The sequence below is a fragment of the Notamacropus eugenii genome, chromosome 1 (assembly GCF_028372415.1).
Source record: "Notamacropus eugenii isolate mMacEug1 chromosome 1, mMacEug1.pri_v2, whole genome shotgun sequence".
In the NCBI taxonomy this organism is placed as follows: domain Eukaryota; kingdom Metazoa; phylum Chordata; class Mammalia; order Diprotodontia; family Macropodidae; genus Notamacropus; species Notamacropus eugenii.
In genome coordinates this window covers 481533498-481551065 of record NC_092872.1, presented here as the reverse complement: position 1 = coordinate 481551065, position 17568 = coordinate 481533498, and the positions used below count along the sequence as shown (strand labels likewise).

Here is a 17568-nt window from a genome sequence, read left to right as displayed (position 1 = left end):
AAGATGGTAATAATAAGCATCATGACATATGCATATGGCTGCCCTTGGAACTAGTTCAGTCTGAGTTCAAAACCTAATTCTGATATGAATTAGCTCTGTGATCCTGGCCAAATCATTTATTCTTCATTGCAATGCTGGAGACTTACTACAAATTGCAGTTGAGTTGCTGATCTGTATGGATGGAATGAGTTTTCCTAGTTCAGTTTTATTATGTTTATGGTAGTTCTAGGCAAAAATAAATAATCTGCATGATTAAGTATTAAATGCATGAAGTTTTCTATAGAAGTTAAAATGAAGTAAAGGTGAATGAGGAGAGATTATAAATCACTTTTTGATATCTTACATTTTATACCCTTCTACTTTCATGCCATCCAATAAAATCTTGATCTTCACTTCCCTCAGTTTTTACCTATCCTTTCTGAAGGCTTCCATTGATTTTGGAATGGATGAAAGTAACAGAATTTCTTCTTTTACTGTATCTATTTTGCAGCACAGTCAGTAGAAAAATATCAGGTTTAAAAGAAAAAACTACATATTTGTGTAAATGTTAGCCTTTTGAATTGAAGATATTATGATCATTATTATTATTGGCTTAGTCAATTTTCCTTTTAATTTCACTAATAGAAACTCAACTCTATTTAGTGCATCATTTCTGCTGTTTTTAGTAAAGGGTGCTGACAAGCCTGACTTGAAGTTAGCGAATGATTACAATGAATTCTTTGTTCATGAGTTAAAAGTAGGAATTTTCTATTTGTCAGAGCACCCATGCAGAGAACAGTTACTGCTGAGTTACAGTCTCAGTCCAACTTACTTTTGTATGGAAAACTAACTGTATAAAAGCAAGATGAAGTCCAAAATAATGCACAGATACTTAATATCTATGAAAAGAACAGATTAAAAAGTCCAGACACTTGAGTTGAACTAATTCTGTTCTTCCTGTTCTTTTGTTGGCTTTGCAAAGTGTTATACCATCATCTTGTTTGCATAGTAGATTAAGGTTGGTGTGAATACAGTTATCTATCCGTATTGACCAGCCTTTCTGTATGTTTGTTAGAATTTCAATCAGCTTCCTAAATAGAGCTTTGTACGTTTATTTTAAAAAGTAGTTAAGTTCAGTTTGGGGCCACTGTAATAAGATAGATAGAAAAACAGGAGAAACCTTAAACTCAAATGCAAAAATGTTATGAAGAAATACCAGACTTTGAATCAAAAGATCTGGGTTCTTGTCTGAGGCTCTGCTTTTTATCAACCATATTACTCTGGCCATGTCATTTAACTTCCTGGAGCCTCTGGTTCTTTAAAATGGCTGTGATGGTAATTGTATTCCTATCTTACAGAATTGTGAGGTTCATGAAGAGTATTGTATTAAAGTACTATGCTAGTGTAAGCTATTGTTGTCAGTTTTGCATATTCTAATTGAGGACTTTTATATATTTATTCTTTTTCCTTCTTGGTCTCTGATGACTAAAATGATATGTTGCCTCTTTAGTCTTATTCATTATTAATGACTCACTTAGTACCACATAGGTGGAAGGGAATTTAGTGATCATCTAGTCCAGCCTTCTCATTTTACAGATGAGAAAATTGCAACCCAGAAAGGTAAAGTGATTTGCCCAGTGTTACACAAGTAGTGAGTGGCAGAAATTGGATTTAAACCAGGAATTTTTAAAAAATTTATTCTCCAAATGAATTGCTGTGTAATTATATGAAAAGGTCTGTGCTGGGTGCTGAGGTGAGATAAAAAGTTTAAATAAGATAGTTCTTGTTCTCATGGAACTTCAAGTATATTAGAGGAATTAGTAGAGATGTCATATTCACACAATTATAATTTAGATGACATAAATGCAGTAGGTACAAAACAGTATGCGCTCTGAAATCTGAGTGGAAAAATTGTTATTACAGGGAAATTTTGGGAAGGCTTCATTTAGGCAGTAGAATTTGGGTTTATTAATTAATTAATTAATTTATTTTCAGTTTTCAACAATCACTTCCATAAGTCTTAAATTTTCTCTCCCTCCCTCTTTCCACCCTCCCTGAGACAGCATACAATCTTATATGGGTTCTACCCATACATTTTTATTAAACAGTAGGCAGTGGAATTTAAGCTTTAAGTAGAAGCTCAGGAACTGAGAAAAGGAATAGAGAATATTCTAAGAAGAAGCAACAGCATGAACAAAGTATGGAGGAAGAAAGGTAGAGGGCATATTTATAAGTTAGAAGATAGTAGAAAGCTGGAAAGCTAATTAATATGGCCCTGGCCTTTGGAAGGCTTTTAAATGCCTGGCCTTGCTTTGTAACATTTGAATTTCACTCTGTAACCACCAAATTTGGAAAGCCATTGAAAATTTTATGTCATAAAGGACATTTTGGAATTTATAAAATTACTGACTCCCATTTTTGCATGAAATGTTTCCGAATCCAATGGCATAATTTTAAGAACAATTCCATTTCATGTGGAAATTTTCAAAGACACCTAAATAGTTGATTCACTAAGAAAGTTATTGGCAAAACAACAAAAAGTAGTATGCCATGGACTTTATTTGGCTTCCTCCCTTTTTACACGTTCAAGGAGAAGGAAGGAGAAAGAAAATAAGCATAGGAGGATAGGAATTTCTCCAACTATAAAGTTGAATGCTTTCTCTCTATAGTACCCCAAATGGTTGAATTAACATGATTACATCTGAAGAATTATTGTTCTTTTTGTAATAAAAAAATAACTTGACTAAGTGGACTGTTTTGAAAAATATGATTCTGACATAAAAATGCTAATTAGGCTTGGAAAGGACTTGAGAAATATATGTCCTAATTTTACAGAAGAGGAAATAGAGGCCCATAGAAGTTGATAACTTTTAAGTTAAACTAAAAAAAATGTTCTATATAAAATGTCCTACTATCATGTTTCCTCTCATTGTAATATATTCTAAATATGACAGGAGTGTTAGTAGAGAGATAAGAGGATTACTTTACAAATAAATCCAAAAGCAGAGCCCAGTGTTGAAACAGGTGAATTTAAAAAACAGGTTCTTAGCCTTTATTAGCCATGTTATCCAAAAAAGTAACTCAGGTCCTTTCTTGTATTTCAATTATCAGTCATTATGAAATACTAATAGAGCTGAAAGCAGTAATATATGATCTCAATTTTATTTCATAATTACTTCTTAAAGCATTTGGTGCAAAACGATGAACTTTGCATTGGATAGAATCAGGGATCAAGAATTTTTGGCAATTAATATTCAAAATAGGTATTGACAGATTGTTAATCTTTCTTCAATCCTTAGTTCAAAACACAAAATTATCAATAAGTAATTAGTTATAAGGAATAACAAGTTGTAAAATGTGTAGGGACTTAATAATGGCAAGTAATAGTAATTTGCAGGTGAAATATTACCCAGGAACATTTGATTTGTTACAGAACTATCAGGGTCACTGTTAAAATTGCAATAAATTTACCAAATTGAATAAAGTATATAAATTTGCCACATTATAATACAAACATGAAAGAGTTGGTCCATGTAGAATTTCAAAATAACTTGACTGCTTCTTATATTCTATCAATAAATAAACAAATAGTTATTAAATACCTACCAATTTGGCAGGTACTGTATTAGGCACTGGAGATAGACAGTGAATGAAACAATCCCTATTTGCAAGAAGTTTAAACTCTACTAGGAAAGATAAGTACACATATAAAAAGATGCAAGATTAATATAAAGAGATGAATATGAAGAAATACTGAGTAATCAATTTATGAATAGACTGGATAAATTGTAAAGATTTCATATCTTTTCATATAAATTTTACTTTTATGTTCATTCTTTGATAGAAATTAAATTTCTTGTGAGATTTATTAGGTATTCTTATGGCTGAGAGTGTACTGTATGAAATCAGGGACTGAAAGTTTTCATGACAAATTCTGTAGTCAAACCCTAACCTCTGATGATTAGAATCCCTTTTAACCAGTGCACTCCAGTGTGACTGGCATATAACTTAATGGTCAAGATGCAGTGATTTGAAGATCTAGAGGGAGAGCTAGAATTTGGTTCTGGTTAGTTCTTTCTCAGAAAATTCTCTCCTGAAAGTATTGGATATTGTGCCACTCAGCACAACACTGGTAGCTAACAAATTAATTCTTTTAAAAATACTCATTTTTAAGAATCCCACAATGTGTATAATGCAATTCTACAGTTTATTTAATTTTTTTATTTATCCCTTTTTAACATCATCTTCATTTCCAAATACATCTCTCTCTCTCCTCCTTGCCACTCAGTGAACCAGTCCATGTAATGATAACAGCAACAAAAAAGCAACAACAGAAAAGGGGGAAAAAAAGCAGTGTAACCTAAACGTCATTTTACTTATGCGCGCGCACACACACACACACACACACACATGCACGCACGTAGTCTTCTAAATCCGTAAAACCAACCACTTCTACAAAGAACAGAGTTAGATGCATCTTCACATTCTTCTTTAATTTTCTTTATGTTATTTTTATTATGACTCATCTCTTCTTCAGGAACAAGGTTGGTCATTATAATTACAGTGTTCTGTTTTGGATTTTGTTGTTGTTTCAGTATTTCATATACCATGCAGTTTTTTTAGTTATTCCTCATATTGATGAGTACCTACTTTATTTCCTGCTCTTTGCTACCACAAAAAGTGTTGCTATGAACATTCTGTAGTATTTATGATCTTATTTTATTTTCTGTCTTAGACCTTCTTGGGGTATATACTTGGTAGTGTGACCTTTGTGTTAAAAGATAGAGTCATATGTCACTTCTTATAATTTTTAAATTATCTTATTTTAGTTTTTAAATCACATATATTTTCCACTGTTTGTCCTCTCCCACCCTGAGAGAGTTATTCCCTTATTATAAAGAAAACAAAGAAGAAAAAAGTTCAATGAAACTACTTTGACATTCCAAGTTTGACATTGTTAGAAGTGTTCTGTGCCTTTGATATATTCCCTTCTGTTCTTTGGGGCCTCACTTATTCCTTTTTTATTGTTGTATTACTGTTGTTGTTCTTTCTATTGATGTTATGTATATTGTTTTAGTTATTCTGCCTCATTTTCTATCCATGCTTCTATATAGTCATTCTTTGCAGCATAATAATGTTCTATTATATTCAGGTGCCACAGTTTACTTAGCCATTCTCTAATGAATGGTCTTCAATTCTTGACAACTACAAAAGATTTTACTACAAATATTTTAGTTTATTTAAGGCCTTTCTTTTCATCATTGACTTCCTTGTGGGATATGCCCAGCAATGGAATCTCTGGATCAAAGAATAGTAAGTCTGTAAATATTTATTAACTACTTATTACATGCCAGGCACTGTGCTAAGGGTTAGGGATACAAAGAAAAGCAAAAAATCTTCCCTGCTTTGAGGAGCTCACATCAGTTGAGTAATGGCTGAACAAGTTGTGGTATTTGAATGTAATGAAATACTATTGTGCTATAAGAAATGAACAAGACGACTTCAGAGAGGCCTGGAAAGATTTATATGAACTGATACTGAGTGAAAGGAGCAGAACCAGGAGAACTTTGTACACAGCAACAACCACAGTGTGTGAGTACTTTTTCTGGTAGACTTAGTCCTTCATAGCAATGCAAGGACCTAAAAAATTTCCAATGGACTTTTGAGCCAAAACACCTTCCACATTCAGAGAAAGAGCTATGGAATTGAATCACAGAATGAAGCAGACCATTTTCTTTTGTATTATGTTTTGTTTGGGGTTTTTTTGTTTTCTATTATGGTTTCTCTCATTCATTTTAATTCTTTTATTCAACATTACTAAGGTGAAAATGTATTTAATAGAAATGTATGTGTAGAACCTATATAAGATTGCACACCATCTTGGGAAGGGATTGGGGAGGGGGGGAAGGGAGGGGGAAATCTGAGATATATGGAAGTGATTGTAGAACACTGAAAACAAATAAGATAATTTAAAAAATGACTCTAAACAAATTCTAGAGCAGCAGAACCCACAAAAAGATAGTGAAACAAATTTCTAACCCAAGACAACCTGGAAGATCAGCAGGAAAGTGTCTGTTTAACCAGGCTAAGAGAGGTTCACAGTGTAGCACAGGCAATTTATAAATTATTGGACTACCTGAAAGCCATGATCAAAAAAAAGAGCCTAGACATCATCTTTCAAGAAATTATCAAGGAAAACTGCCCTGATATTCTAGAACCAGAGGATAAAATAGATATTGAAAGAATACACCAATCACCTTCTGAAAGAGATCCTAAAATGAAAGCTCCCAGGAATATTATAGCCAAATTCCTGAGTTCCCAGGTCAAGGAGAAAATATTGCAAGTAGCCAGAAAGAAACAATTCAAATATTGTGGAACCATAATAAACACAAGATTTAGCAGCTTCTACATCAAAGAATTGGAGGACTTGGAGTATGATATTCTGGAGGAGTTTATCAATGAGTATAATCAGTGAGGGGAAAAAGTGATGTAAAGATCCTTGGAGGTGCATATTGTCTTAGAAAACCATGTGTTAATAGTATCTGTTTTATTGCATTTTTATTTATTTTGTTAAGTACTCCCTAATTATGTTTTAATCTGGTTTTGACTTGTGAGCCCCATGATCTACACCTGTGATACATAATGTTGAGTTGACTCCAGGAAGATGACTTCTTTAAAATGTAAAATCTTATTTGATTTTGAAAAATCAACTTTATAAGTATATGTTGAGGGAAACATGATTAGAAAATTTATCTGAAAAAGATATGGGAGGGTTTTAGGAAACTTCAACCAGTGTGATATGGCACCTAGAACAAATGCATTCTTGGACTACACTGAGAGGCTACATTTCCATAAACAAGGAGGTGATGGCTCTTATCAGACCACATCCAGAGTTTTTTGCTCAGAGCTAGGTGCTACATTTTTTTTTTGAAGATTTAAATTTATTTATTTTTATTTTTCAACATTCATTTCCACAATATTTTGAGTTCCAAATTTCCTCCCCATATTTCCCCTCCCTCCACCTGGAGATGGCATGCATTCTGATTACCTCTTTCTCCAGTCTGCCCTCCTTTTTATCATCCCCCTCTTATTCCCTTCCCCTTTACTTTCTTGAAGGGCAAGGTAGATTTTTATACTCCATTGCCTGTATATCTTATTTCCCAGTTGCATGTAAAAATAATTTTTAAACATTTGTTTTTAAAACTTTGAGTTCCAGATTATCCCCTTTCTTCCCTCCCTACCCAGCTCCATTGAGAAGGCAAACAATTCAATATTGTTTCTATGTGTGTAGTTATGCAAAATACCTCCAAAACAATCATGTTATGAAAGAGTAACTGTATTTCCCTCCATCCTATCCCACACCCCCAATTATTCTATTTTTCTCCTTTGAACCCATCCCTTTTCTAAAGTGTTTGTTTCTGACTACCCCTGCCCCATTCTGTCCTCCCTTCTATCATCCTCCCCTCCATATTCCCCCCCACCACTTTCCTGTAGGGGAAGATACCCAACTGAGTCTGTATGTTATTCCCTCCTTAAGCCAAATCCAATGAGAATAAGGTTCACTCATTCCTTCTTTTATGTGAGATAAGTTACCCCATTCTATCTCTCCTTTTCTCCTCCTAATATATTCCTCTCTCACCCTTTAGTTTTATTTTTTAGATATCATCCCTCCATATTTAACTCACCCTGTGCTGTCTATTTATCTGTCTATCTGTCTGTCTGTCTCCTTGTCTCTTCCAACTACCCTAATACTGAGAAATGTCTCATGAGTTACAAATATCATCTTTCCATGTAGGAATGTAAACAGTTCAACTTTAATAAGTCTCTTATTTCATGCTTTTCTTGATTTTTGTATTTGGAAGTCAAATTTTCTATTCAGCTCTAGTCTTTTCATCAAAAATGCTTGTAAGTCCTCTATTTCATTGAATATCCATTTTTCTCACTGAAGTGTTTTGTTTTGTTGGGTAGGTGATTCTTGGTTTTAATCCTAGCTCCTCTGACCCCCAGAATATCATATTCCAAGCCCTTCAATCTCTTAATGTAGAAGCTACTAGATCTTGTATTATCCTGAACAATACAAGAATTATTTCTTTCTGGCAGCTTGCAATATTTTCTCCTTGACCTGGGAGCTCTGGAATTTGGCTACAATATTTCTAGGAGAATTCCTTTTGGGATCTCTTTCCAGAGGTAATTGGTGGATTCTTTCAATTTCTATTTTACTTCCTGGTTCTAGAATATCAGGGCAGTTTTCCTTGATAATTTCTTAAAAGATGATATCTAGGCTCTTTTTTTTTATCATGGCTTTCAGGTAGTCTAATAATTTTTAAATTGTCTCTCCTGGATCTGTTTTCCAGGTCAGTGGTTTTTCCAATGAGGGATTTCACATTGTCTTCTATTTTTTCATTCTTTTGGTTTGGTTTTATAATTTCTTGATTTCTTTCATATGATGATAGATAGCTTTGATTTTTTTTCTCTGGAAACTGCCTGTTCATATTCTTTGGTCATTTATTAATTGGGGAATGACTTGTATTCTTATAAATTTGACTCAGTTCTCTATGTATTTGAGAAATGAGACCTTTATCAGAGATGCTTGCTGTAAAGAATTTTCCCCAGTTTTCTGCTTTCCTTTAAGTGTGGTTGCATTGGGTTTTTTTTTTGTGCAAAGCTTTCAAAATGTAATACAATCAAAATTATCCATTTTACATTTTTTAATGCTCTTTGTTTCTTTTTTATTCCTAAATTCTTTCCCTATCCATAGATCTGAAAGGTAAACTATTCCATTCTCCTCTAATTTCCTTTTTGTTTGTGTACCCATTTTGAAATTATCTTGGAATTTGGTGTGAGATGTTGGTCTACCAGGAGTGGGGAACCTGTGGCCTCCTAGGTCCTTGGTACCACCTTTTGAATGAGTCCAGGTTTTACAGAACAAATTCTTTTATTAAGGCCTGTATGTAATGTTTGTATGTATGTATGTGTATATATGTATATGTGTGTGTATATACAAGCCAGCCCAATACTGCAGTAAATTTTGAAAGGTGTGTTTCAAGCTAAAAAAAAAAAGGAAATTGTTTTAAATGATATTATAGGAGGTGAACTTAAAAATCAGACTTGTTTACCCAGGCTTTTGAATAGTGAGTAGTTACATCAGTGTTTGTCCTTTCCTCTTGTTCCTTCCTATCTTGAAATGAAACTTCAGGAGGAAATATATTGTTGGCTAGCAGAGCATTGTCCTGTGTTTTAATTATATCTGCCCTCCCCTTCACTTTGTATATTAGAGTCTTTAGATTTATGAAACCAATAGGGAAACTTGTTGTTGTGTTTGTCCTTAATCCTCAAAGAGGACCATGACATCAAGATGATGGCATGACTTGGATTTGAGTGAGGGAGGGCTGTGCAAGGTCACCAACCTCACTTTCTTCTCCTGAGCCATCTGGGTCCAGTGGTCTGATATTCATCAGGATGGCTGGAGATGGCCCAGGATGCAATGTGAGACCCTGACCCTTTCAGGCTAAGGTCGTATAGCATTCTCACTTTCAGTGAGATACATCCATTCAATAAATAGGCTTCTTTAAGTAGTTGCTCAAGGGATGACCCCTTTGAAAAAAAAGAAAATCAAAGTGGGAGGAGAAGACCCTCAGAGTTCCTGAGCAAAAGAGAAACAATTACTATTTAGTATACTAAATTGGGAAACTTAGTCCAGTCAAAATGGTATATTATAAATCACTTTATAGATACATATATATATGTGTGTACATATACATATATGTATGTGTGTGTGTGTATGTATATATGTATGAATCATTGACTGTTACTTTATATCTCTCCTGTCTGCCTGTATTTCCTTGAATCATCTTGCTTCTTTTCTTTATCATCCTTCCTCTTAACTCAGTATATTTATGGCTTTTTGTCTCAATGTTTGTGTCTTCTCTTTGGCTCATTTATTTGCCTCCTTACCTAACTGGACCTAGCCCTTCATTCCTGGTTCCTTGTCCTAAGCCATTCTTTTACCTTTTCTGGTCTTATTCTCCATCACTTCCTTCCTTTGGACTAGAACTTTGATCTTTGTCTTTTTCTGTTTTAACCCCACCAGCCCATTCTCTTCCTATTTTGTTTGCTATTCAACCACCAATGCTCAACAAGTTATATTGATAGAAGTGATTGAACATTAAGAAAGTTCAATTCAACATTCTTTAAGCACCTACTAGATGCAAAGCTCTCAATCCTTGTCCTCAAAGAGTGTATTATCAATTAGAAGGGTGTATGTGTGTTTGTATATGTATATGTATATGTGTATATATGTGTATGAATATATAATATATGCATAATATATAACTGCATCATATCTAATTATATATTATATATGAAGACATACATGCAAACAACAACACATATTAGGAAGACTACTTTGGAAGTTTTGGGGAGAAAGTAGAAAGAGTAAAAAGATAAATGAAACTGATTATATATAACTACCAAAAATGATACTTTTCTTCACCATTTGTGTGTGCTCATAATAGATCTCTTTCAGAGCACCTGGGTTCAATCCCAGCTCTGCCTGTGTGACCTCGGGTAAGTTGTTTATCCTCCCTGAATCTTAAATTTCTCATTTATAAATGAGTAGATTAGTCCCTTCTAACTTTAAGTTCCATGACATCTCTGTGTTCTTTCTGCCCTTGTTGCTTTACTGCATTACAAATAAATATCTTTTGAAGGACTTGTGTTGAAACATGCTATCTCCAGAGAAATAACTGGTAGAATATGAATGCAGATTGATGCATACTTTATTTTCTTTCTTTTTCATTTTTGTTTTTGGTCTCTTTTCCTTCACAACATGGCTAACATGGATATATGTTTTGCATGACTGCTGATGTGTAACCTATATTAAATTGCTTGCCTTCTCAATAAGGGAGGGGGGGGGAAGGAAAGAATTTTGAACTCAAAAATGTTTTTATATGTAATTGGGGGGAAAATAAAACATTAAATTTAAAAAGTAAGTATGTTCAGATCATAGTCTGTGTTTCATTTTAATGCAGTAAAGTAGCAAGACAAATACACCTGTAATTCTGTAATCCCTGCTACTTTAGAGACTAAAAAAAGTAGATTGCTTGAGCTTAGGAAATCTGAGCTACAGAGAACTAAGTAAATATGGTTTTCACACTAAAACTAGCTCCTAAGAGTAGGGAACCACCAGGCTATCTAAGGAAGGGCTAAGCTGTACGTCAGAAAGGATGCAAGCCAAAGCTCCCGTGCTGAAACAGTTTTTATAGCCAGTGTCTCTAATAAAGGCCTCATTTCTAAAATATGTAGAGAATTGAGTCAAGTTTATAAGAATACAAGTCATTCCCCAATTGATAAATGGTCAAAGTATATAAGCAGGAAGTTTTCAGAGGAAGAAATTAAAGCTATAGTAATGAAAAAATGCTCTAAATAACTATTGATTGGAGAAATGAAAATCAATACAGCTCAAAGTTACCCCACTACACAGATTGGCTAACATGACAAAACAGGAAAATGATAAATACCATAGAAGATGTGGAGGAAATGGAACACCAATACATTACTGGTGGAGTTGTAAACTAATCCAGCCATTCTGTAGAGTAATTTGGAACTATGCCCAAAGGGCTATAAAACTGCTTACCCTTGGACCCAGCACTGCCACTATCTCTTTATCTGAAAGAGATCATGAAAAGGGGAAAGGACCCACATGTACAAAAATATTCATAGCAGCTCTTTGTGGGGTGGCCAGAAATTGAAAATTGAGGGGATGCCCATCAACTGGAGAATGGCTGAACAAGTTGTAGTATATGAATATAATGGAATACTATTGTGGTGTACGAAGTGATGAGCAGGCGGACTTCATAAAAACCTAGAAAGACTTGTATGAACTGATGCTGAGTAAAGTGAGCAGAACCAGGAGAACACTGTAGACAGTAACAGGCACAGTGTGCATGACTAACTTCACAGACTTGACTCTTCTCAGCAATTGAAGGATCTAAGCAACTCCAAAAGACTCATGATAGAAAATGCCATCCACATTCAAAGAAGAAACTATGGAATCTGAATGGAGATTGAAGCATACTATTTGCTCTCTCTTTTGTTATTGTTTTGTTTTGTTTCTTCTTTTTCCTGGTTCCTCCCATTGGTCCTAATTCTTCTTTACAACATGACTAATGTGAAAATATATTTAATATGAATGTATATGTAGAGCCTTTATCAGACTGTACTCTGTCTTGAGGAGGGGGAAGGGAAAGCAAGGGGAAAATGTTCAAAATTCAAAAGCTTTTGGAAGTGAATGTTGAAAACTAAAAATAAGTAATTAAAAAAACACAACCAAGCTTCCATGCTGATCAGTAGTGGGTTTCTGCTCATGAGGAGCTACTGCTGTTCCAGAAAGGGTGAGATAGAGAGCCTGTCAACAAAAAACAAACAAAAATACTTTAGAGCTCTTATGTTAAGTAAACATGAAAATATGGTGAAAATGGACTAAATCACATTTTCTTGAGTTTAATTATCTAAATTTTGTTTTATACTTTTCCTGTTTTTTATTGTTTCTACTACTAATAAATATCCATTCATTGCTAATCAATTTGAATAAGAATAATATTCAAATATATTCTGAACCAAAGTTTCAACCTTATTGAAAGGAACATAAAGAACCAGTGGGACCTTGATTAGTGAGCATTTACCCAGAGTTATGCTTTTTTCCTTTCTTAGCCCTACATCTGTAAATTAATTTGCAGGCTCTCTACTATTAAGAGCTGTTTTGACATTAGGGTGATCATAACTGTACAACATACTAGAATTTTAAAAAAGGATTTATAACATTTGAAGTGTTTATTTTTTTGAATATTTATCATAGTTACTTAGTGTCAGATAAAGAAAACCATAAGTATGTCCTATGTATATATATTGTTGGTATTAATGGAAACTGTCAGGGGCATTTGAGCTGAAGCATTGCCAGCTTTTTAGCTACATAGCCTTTTAAGGTTCAACTATTATTCAATAAAATGTGCCTTGTAACTCAGGGTTTAGCACTTGGATTTGGGCACCAATTGAAATTTTACTGCTTACTTTCCATGTGTTCTTAATGATAGACTTTCTAGTCTGTAATTCATCTGTATAAAATAATAGCCAAATCCTAGAGCCAAAATTCTGTTATAAAACTGTAAAAGTTATACAATTAACTGTCTTTATTTACAAATTCACTTACTTGCTAAGGTTTATTTATAAACCCAAAGTCAGTCATTCCTGGAAAAGCATAGGGCAGCAAAAAATTTGTGTTACCCAATGAACAGGTTCGTAGCTGAGGTTGATCAAGGCAGTGCTCTGTCTTCTTTGTTTGTGCTCTCATACCGTAAGTAAGATTCCTTTTAGTGGATTGTTTAGTCTCATGTTTTTTGCATTTTTTTGTGCTTTTTGTTGGTAATTTCACTATTTAAAATGTCCCTCAAGAGTAGTGCTTAAGTGCTGTTCAGTGTTCCTAAGTGCAAGAAGGCTTATGATGTATCTTAAAAATATATGTGTTAAATAAATCTCATTCAGGCATGAATTATTGGCTGTTAGCCATTAGTTCAGTGCTAATGCATCAATAATATGGTACATCCAGAAAAAAGAAGAGGAATTTTACTGATCTGTACAACAAATTTATTGTTTGCTTTTAACATTAGGTTTTTTTTATTGTGTTCTGAAGTCTTTCCCTCTCTTCAGTCCTTCCTTTGCATTGAGAAGGCAAACAATATGATTTCAGTTATACACATGGAATCATACAAAACATTTCCATATTAGTTGTGTTGCCAAAAAAAAGGCAGAAAAAAGAAAGTGAAAAAATTGTAGTTCAATCTGCACTCGGAGTTTATCACTCCTTTCTCTGGAGGTGAGTAGCATTTTTCATCTTGAGTCCTTCACAATTGTCTTAGATCATTTTACTGTTCAAATTAGCTAAGTCTTTCACAACTTTCATCATTGCACTATTGATGATACTGTGTACAGTGTTGTCCTGGTTCCATTCACTTCACTTTGCATCATTTCATATAAATCTTTCCAGGTTTTCCTGAAACCATCCTTTTTGTCATTTCTTGTAGCACAATAGTATTCCATCACAATCCTACACCATGACTTAGCCATTCCTCAGCTGAAGGACTTCTCAATTTCCAGTTCCATGCTACCATGAAAAGAGCTGCTATAAATATTTTTGTCCTTTTCTCTTTTATTTCTTGAAAGATGATGTCTAGGCTCTTTTTTTTGATCATGACTTTCAGGTAGTCCCATAATTTTTTAATTGTCTCTCCTGGATCTAATTTCTAGGTCAGTTGTTTTTCAAATGAGATATTTTATAGTGTGCTATTTTTTTCATTCCTTTGATTTTTGTTTTATAATTTATTGGTTTTTCGTAAAGTCATTAGCTTCCACATGCTCTATTCTAATCTTAAAGGAATTATTTTCTTCAGTGAGCTCTTGGATTTCCTTTTCTGCCAGGCCTAGAGGCCTGTGGGCTACCCGAGTCTTCTTACCTCACCTCTCGAGGTCTTCGGCTGGCCAAGCTGGACGCTCGTATGAGAGAAAGGATGTTCCAGAGTTGAACAAGGGTTGAGCTTTATTCAGGGTTCTGGTTACAAGTGCAGGGGAATTCTTCCTTAGGAGGGAGCGAAGAATCTCCCAAGGAGGCAAAGATCTTACAATAAGGGATTGGAAGTAGAAGTGTAAGTGGGGAGAGAGGGGGAGGGAAGAGTGGAGAGAGGAAAAGCAGAGCCTTCTGTCCTCACCCGTGGCCCCTCCGCCCAAGAGAACTTTCAGGCTTTCCTGACTCCAATTAAGCTCTCCAGCCACATAGTTTGCATCTGAATACCGTGCCTGTTAGGTAACAATGGGTGTGCCCAGATCCGGGACAATCTTGAGGGCGAGGAGAGCTCTCTCCCATCACATTTCTCACGGGAAGAGGCGGAAATACACGAGATAGCTTGGTTCACCTCGATTCCCAGTTGTTTCCTGGGGGGCCTCGTGAGAACTCTAAGATTTAGAAGTTCCCACCTTTACCTGCCCGAGACCGTCCACATGGAATTGAGCTTCCAATCCCAGCACTTTTCTATCTGGCCAATTCTGCTTTTTAAGACATTCTTCTCTTCATTGACTTTTTGGATCTCTTTTGCCACTTGAGTTAGTCTATTTTTCAAAGTGTTATTTTCTTCAGCATTTTTTTGGGTCTCCTTTAGCAAGCAGTTGAGTCATTTTTCATGTTTTTCTTCCATCACTCTCCTTTCTCTTCCCAATTTTTGCTCTACTTTTCTTCCTTGATTTTCAAAATCTTTTTTGAGCTCTTCCATGGCCTGAGACCAATTCATATTTTTCTTGGAGGCTTTGGATGGAGGAGCTTTGACTTTGTTGTCTTCTTCTGTTTGTATACTTTGGTCTTCCTTGTCATCAAAGTAAGATTCTATAGTCTGATTCTTTTTCCAGTTTTTGCTCATTTCCCCAACCATTTACTTGACTTTTGAGCTTTTTGTCAAGGTAGTTCTCTGCTTCTAGCCGGGGCAAGGGGTGCACTGTCAGCCTCTCAATCCCCCCACAATCTGTGGGTCTAGAGCTCTAGAAACAGTGGCTGTAGCTGCCCCTGCTGCTGCTGTGGCTGCCTCAGGCTCCTCCCTTCCACCCTCAGCTGTCCTGGGGCTGGGGCCAGACCACTCCACTCTCTTGCACTGATCCCACAGGCTTTTCCCACTGACCTTCCAATTTCTTCTTAGTGTTTTGGGGTCATGAAGTCTAGAAACCACCATGGGTGTGAGAGATTCAGTCTCCCCAAGGTCTGCTCAGGTTCCCTCTGTTCACTCGCGACCCACACTGGACTGCTCTCTGCTCCCAGTGTAGTGTGATAGACACTTCCTGTTGACCTTCCAGGCTGTCTTGAGCTGGAGATTTGCTTCACTCCACTGTTCTGTGGGTTCTGCAGCTCCAGAATTTGTTTAGAGCCATTTTTAATGGGTATTTAATGGCTTGGTGGGAGTGCCTGCTCTAGAAAGTCCATGCTGTTACTCTGCCATCTTGGCTCCACCCCCCTTCCAATTTATTTCTTTGGGATGCAGACCTAATAGTGGTATTAAATAGTTTTCTAGCCCTTTGGGTATAGTTTCAAATTGTTCTCCAGAATGGTTGGACCAGGTCACATTTCTACCAACCACTAATTGCTTTAGTGTCTTAATTTTTCCACATCCCCTCCAGCATTTGTCATTTTCCTTTTTAATTATGTTAGCCAATCTGATAGATGTGAGGTGATACTTCAGAGTTTTAAGTTACATTTCTCTAATTGGTGGTGACTTAGAGCATTTTTTTTTATATTACTATAGATACTTTTGATTTTTTTCTTCTGAAAATTGCTTTTTCACTTTTATTTTGTTGTTGTTCAGTCATGTCTGACCATTTAAGACCCCATTTGAGGTGTTCTTGGAAAAGATACTGGAATGGTTTGCCATTTCATTGTGGATTCATTTTGTCAGATAAGCAGAGTTTAAGTGACTTGCCCAGGGTTACATAGCTTGGATGTGTCTGAGACTGGATTTGAACTGAGGTCTTCCTAACCCTAGACCCAGCAATTTTTGTCAAATAGTGAGTTCTTGCCTCCAAAGTTTGGATCTTTGGGTTTACCAAACACTAGATTGCTGCAGCCATTTACTACTGTGTATACATTTACTCTACGAACTTAATCTATTGCATTAATCCACCATTCTGTTTTTTTTTAACCAGTGTCAGATTGTTTTGATGATTACTGCTTTGTAATATAGTTTGAAATCTGACACTGCCAGACTGCTTTATTTCACATTTATTTTCTTTACCTTTTGTATTCTTGACCTTTTGTCATTCCAGATAAATTTTTATTATTTTTTTCTTGGTCTTTAAACTGATTTTGGTAGATTGAATGATGTGGCACCGAATAAGTCCATTGATTTAGGTAGACTCATCATTTTTATTACAGTGACTTGACCTACTCATGAGCAATTAGTATTTATCCATTTGTTTAGATCTGGCTTTGTGTGAAAAGTATTTTGTAATTGTGTTCATAGTGATTTACAATTGTGTGTAATTGTGTAATTGTTTCTGAGTTTTCTTGGCAGGTAGACTCCAAAGTGTTGTATACTGTCTCCAGTTATTTTAGATAGCTTCTTTTTCTTTCTCTTCTTGCTGGACTATATTGGCAACATGTAGAAATGCTGATGATTTGTGTTCATTTTATATCCTCCAACTTTGTTCAAGTTGTTAATTGTTTAACAGTTGTTAGTTGTTGCCAGTTCTTCCTTTGATTTTTTTTCTTGTCTTGGTGCTATAGCTAGCATTTCTCGTACCATATTGACTAATAGTGGTAATAACAGATATCCTTATTTTTGTTAATTTTTAAAAGCAAAATTATTATTTTCTCTAATTTAAATAATTGAACCATTTCAGCCCCATTAACAATATGTTAGTGTGCCTCTTCTTATTGTCTTTTATTTTGAGCTTTAAAACACAAAAAAATGAACATTTCCATAGACATTCCAGAACATGAGCAGTCTGTATGAAACCATAAATTTCCTTTTCATACCACTTGCTTTTTAAATAATATATAAA

General features: G+C 35.0%; 1 protein-coding gene across 15 annotated transcripts in view; it reads left to right on the top strand.

The window, feature by feature from the left end:
* FNBP1 (formin binding protein 1) overlaps positions 1–17568 on the top strand; it is a 181128-nt gene that overhangs the window by 102946 nt on the left and 60614 nt on the right. The window lies entirely within an intron of this gene.